At 43.6% G+C, this 5,346-nt stretch overlaps 1 long non-coding RNA gene across 1 annotated transcript; it reads right to left on the bottom strand.

Moving 5' to 3' along the window:
- Positions 1-2,907: 2,907 nt before the first annotated feature.
- Positions 2,908-5,050, bottom strand: LOC138841606 (uncharacterized). The gene is made up of 3 exons (XR_011376464.1): positions 4,944-5,050; positions 3,551-3,658; positions 2,908-3,189 (listed from the first exon to the last, which is right to left on the bottom strand). It is a non-coding gene; the product is annotated as an uncharacterized lncRNA (long non-coding RNA).
- Between the last annotated feature and the right edge of the window lie 296 nt (positions 5,051-5,346).

Below are 5,346 nucleotides of genomic sequence, written 5' to 3'. Positions count from 1 at the left end.
GCGAGGGTCAGTGTCTTGTCCACAGGGATGCAATCCTTGTGGGCTGAAGCTGTCTAAGATACCGCCCCTCATATGCAAAATCTGTCTATAGCTAGGACACAGCAGTGGAGGGAGCCCTGACTTATGCCCAGACCACCAGATACTCACAGCATACTTTATAAACACCATCTTTACTTTTATATGCATGGAAATGCCCATGTTGGCATTCAGAACCAGTCCTTTAACACCACAACAGCAACAATGACAGCATAACAGAAGAGTTCTTTTATCCGTATCCATCATTGCACACATTTGTACCAGTTATAAAATATTGGATCATCTAGATGCAATTTGAGAATATTTGATTACATAATATCTTGTCATTAATTTCCTATGTCCACTCTTGGGGTGCTCTGCTGATTTGTGTATCAGATTTCTGCCCTGGGCAGTTCTCATTTTGTCTGTTGGGTTGTTTTGGGTTGTTTTTCCTCCTTGCTTTAGGAACTCCTTCCTGTGCAGAGCTCTAGTGATTTTCAGAATCACGGCACATTATCATGGAGTGGTGATTTTTGTTTTTAAATTTCATTTCTGTCTAAGACAGATAATCTGCAGATTGGCCCTACATTGGTAGGGAGGATAATGAAGGAATCTGCCTGCTTGGGATAGAGAGCTATTCTGTTGCTCAGATCCAACCCCTCCCTCCTCCATGGATTCCTTCCTTCATGTCACTGGGAGTGTATTCACTCACAAACTCATTTGCAAAGCATTCTTCACCATGTTGTTCTGTTGCTCCCAAAGCACCCGTGCTCACTGCTAGCTCTTCAAGTTAGGCTTATGAAGATAGCAAATATTTACTCTGGAGCATTTTATCTGGAATTGATTGTGATCTTCATGGAAATCATAGAACATCCAGAGAAAAACTCACACAATCCCTCCTCAACACACAAACACACAGAAACACACACATACCTCCTTTTCAATGCTGTTTTCCTTAAGTGTGTTTAAAATATTTCTTATACTGAGAATTTGTCATGTTGAGAATCTTGGTGACTAGGTCTATGACGTTAAATCAGTCCTTAAACTTCATGCTCAGAAGGTTTGCGCTATCATATTAAAGGTTGTGAAGACTCAAAACCAGGCCAAGGGGTGAAAATCTAATGACTTATCATTCCCATTTTACAAGGAAAGCTCTTTCCATCCTGTTCTTTTGTCTGTTGTCAATTACTTAATATACTGCCTGGTGGTTAACCTGCAGACTGCTAGGAAAAACCAGGCTTGTGATTCCACAGGGCCTTAGATGAGGATTTGGACATCAGAGCCTATGAAAGTAGGTTCCAGAAGGATGAAGTATAGGTCCTCAGATTCCCCACCCAATGCAAAATGTTCCTTGCAAACTTGGCTGCAATACAGGACATTGGGACCTGTATTGTGGAGGAGGCACAACTTACTTGATATAAAACTGGAAGCGTAATATATGACAATATCTAGTACACAGAAGATTGCATAGAGTCTCAGTTCTCCAACCTCTGGGATTTTCTCTTCATTATCAGCTGCTAGGGCATAGGTGTGCCATTGTCCTGACTGAATGAGAAACACCCCATCGGGAAAGTTAGAAGATGGATCTTCAGTTTTGCTCCCCAAACACTCAGGGGCTCAAGTAACCTGCTTGTGATGACCTGGAGGGTTCCCTCTCCAGATTCTAAGTTCCTAGACTCCTGTCTTTCAGAAGAGAAATTACTGGAAATATCCAGAGTCTCTGATTCTTACTGCATTGTATTAATCAATTTGAAGAGAGAGATTCAGGAAAGGAGTATTTTTAGGAGGAGATTCTATTCCTTAATTGAATGACCACATGGAGATCTGTTTGTCCAAGTAACACACACACACACACACACACACACACACACACACAATTATAAAAATTTAATACCTAAGCTTATATGAAATATCATGGCAAAAATCACAGATCATGTGGTCCATGTGTTCTTAACTATGTTTTATATTACTGTCCAATGACAAAGGAAGAGCTAAAAATAGAAGACTAATGGTTGAATACAGACACATAGGGCAATCTATTAAGAAATGTGATTGATGCACAAAAGTGAATGTGAGACAGACACACTGACACTCAGTCAAAGAGACATATAAACACACAGTTTCCCCCCACACACTAGTTCCCCATAACACCATATTCAGGCTACCTGGTACTGATACAATTGAAGATTCTGCTGGGCATGAGAACATGTGAGCAGCAGAGCCAGCAGCAGGATTCTTATGCTGTGGGGCTTTCTATCTCCTAAGGGAGAAGCTCAAAGCAGCTCTGTGGTTGGGTAGGGTGGCATCTCATGGGCTCAAAGCCAGCCTGGGTGGGAAAGTCCATGAGGCTCTTCTCTCCAATTAACTACTCAGAAAAAAGTGGAAAATGGTGTTGTGGCTTGAGCACAAAGAGACTAGGGACGGGGTCCAGGCCCTGAGTTCCATGTCAGGACTGGCGGAGCCAAAAAGAAAGGGAATGAAGATATTGATCAGAAGATGCTGGAATTGAGTCTGAGAAGCAAACCACTGAGTCAAACTCTGGTTTCATATAGACTGGATGTGTTTCCTTAGGAGACATTTCTTAGGAAGGTAACATCAAATTTGATGTTACCTTTATTTCTCCCTCTGTCTCTCTCTCTGTATATAATATATAAATCTCTCATGCAAACAGCATATAACACCTTACACAAAAATAAATGCATAATACAACATGGCTATATAATGTATAGTATGCACATACAACATATATACATATGTGTGTGTGTGTGTGTGTGTGTGTGTGTGTGTGTATGTGTGTGTGTGTGTGTAATATAAGGTTTGGAGCACTGTCTTGGATGATGTAATGATTTTTGCCCATGCAAGTCTATTGAGTCACACCAACATTCAGAAGGGTTCATCTTCACAAGTTTATTCTACCTGACCATGTGACTCTACTTTCCCAAATCAAAGTAATACCATTCACCCAGCCCTGGTGGGTCACACCAGCCATCCTGCAAACTCAGGAGGCTGAGATCTGGGGCAATGGAGGTTCAATCAGGAAAGGCTCCCAGACTCCTCTCTCCAACGAATCACCAAAAACCCAGATCACCACAAGGTGGAGCTGTGGGTCAAGTGTTAGTGCACCAGCCTTGATTGAATGAGCTCTGGGGCCGAAGTCACAATCCAAGGTAAAGCCTAGGACATGGAAGATAAACTCCTATGAAGCCACAATCCAGGTTCCAATTTCAGTGATTTAAATGTAAGGTGCATGCCCAGTTAATTGGAGCTGATGGGTATGTATAAGAGAGATTTTCTGATTAATTACCAAAGGCAACTTAGAAACTTCTGTTTCCATATATTCCCACAACTCTTGCTTCATTACAATCATCTGAGAAGAGAGAAAGAAGCAGAAGGGAAGGCCAGTGCACAGGCTCCATTTTGTGGCAGAAGTCTCCTAACTCTGAGTAAAGAGAGGCCAGCAGACAGAACAACTGAATGATGAATGCTCTCCATTCATCTCTATTCCCATAGTGGGGGAAAAAAAGCAGTGATTTACCTTCCCCCTTCCAAATGTAGTGGATGTGGTCACTCTAGATGCCAGTTTCCAACACGATCCTTCTCAGCTCCATGTCTTCCTCTTCAGTGACAAGGCTGCCTGGTTTTCCTGCATGGTAAAGAAGACAAGACAGTAGCCACATCCACCATCGTACAACCGGCTGTATACTGCATCCTCTGGGATCTCCTGTGCTGTTTCCTGATTCAGAATCCCACCATGTCTCCTCAGCCTCCATCCAGGGACTCTGCCTGGCCCTCATCTACCCACCTCAGTCCAATGGCTCCGATAGCCCAGAAACTCAGTGTCAAATGGGGAAGAGCTTTATTCAGTGGCTAAGCAAGCAGACAAAGCACACATAGCTAAGCTGAAAGGGCCCAGCCCAACCTCACAGAGGGTGGACTTCTCACAGGGAGGGAGAGAGAAATACATGCAGCTCCCTGGCTGTCAGGGGGTATTTCTAGGGTAAGTGGAGGGATCTGACCCCAAAGCTATGCAAAGCTTGGTGTTTTATTTTTGCTCTAAGCACTCCTGGTGTTATTCTTTCTGAGTTTCTGCCTGTTGGGGGCATTTATTCCAGGTAAGAAGCAGCCTGCCACAAAACAGATCCTTATCCTTGAGAAAAGGCTGGTGCCCTGTGATCTGCATTATGGACAGGAGGTGGCTTACATTGCAGGGGGGTGGGAGAGAATTTCTCAGGGAAGGCACAGATCCTGCCAGACAAATGTTCATTCTTGGGGTGAGAATTTCATTGCTCAGGAAAGAATGTCTCCTGTTGTCTTTCTTTGAAGCAAAGATGGTGCTTCTCTGTTTCTAAACACCATGTTGCTGAGTTGCCTTCACCAGGCCTCATTTTCCTCCATATCCTGCCTCATTTTCCCCTCAATGACTCTGGTCCCTTGATCTTAGGGTTGCTAGATGGATGAATATCAGCTGTATTTGCTCTAAACTGACCACACTTCATTTTGCCCAGCCTGTGCTGCTCCAATATCACTTGTCAGCTGGTCTAAGGACTTGAACTCAGAACCTGCCTGTTGTTCCTGAACTTTTCCACTCAAGTCTAGCCCTGGAAAACTTGAGTCACAGCGCTAATTCCCCCTTGTTGGTTGTTTTGTCAGAGATGAGAGTTTCAAGGATTTTCTTGCCTGGACTGGCTTTGAACCTTGGTTGCCAGGTCTCAACCTCCTGAGAAGCCAGCATGAGAAGCCACCAGCACCAGGCTGGCTTCATTGTCTTGAGACCCAGATTCAGGGTCGTTGCCTTTTCTCCCAAGGAAGATCAAGGTCAGAGGGATAAACACACTTGAGCAAATGAATGCACCATCCCAGCTCTCCAAGCTCAGTGTAGAGGTGGCTGTGGTTTGCTTCTCTGCATAGGAAGAAGCTGCAGTACTTACCTGCCAATATGATCGTGCTGGTTTTCCTTTCATCTCTATTCACAGAGACCATTTTCAATGTGAGGAATTCATCTGTAATTTTCAGTATTTAGATATGGAAAGTGTATTCTGGAAATTCAAAATAACGATGTCACAATGCAAGAAAATAGATGGTTCATTGTGTTCGGTAATGTCTCTGGTGACATGAGAATTCAGTCTCAAGAAACAAGAGAAATCCCATCCTGCAGGATGGAATGGGGAGTCTTTCTTGGAAAGCTGGCGATTGCAGGGGGAGTCCTGACTCAAACACCTGCAGCCCAGAAATTCATGTGCACCAAGCTTATAAGGACAAGAACTTCATATTTAGGTTGCAGGCCCTAGTCTTACAAAAGCCTACCACAGAGGTGAACACTCAGGGATGATC

Source organism: Dipodomys merriami, unplaced genomic scaffold (assembly GCF_024711535.1).
Source record: "Dipodomys merriami isolate MVZ:Mamm:240054 unplaced genomic scaffold, mDipMer1.0.p SCAF_323, whole genome shotgun sequence".
NCBI classification, from domain to species: domain Eukaryota; kingdom Metazoa; phylum Chordata; class Mammalia; order Rodentia; family Heteromyidae; genus Dipodomys; species Dipodomys merriami.
This window is presented reverse-complemented; position numbering and strand designations above follow the sequence as displayed.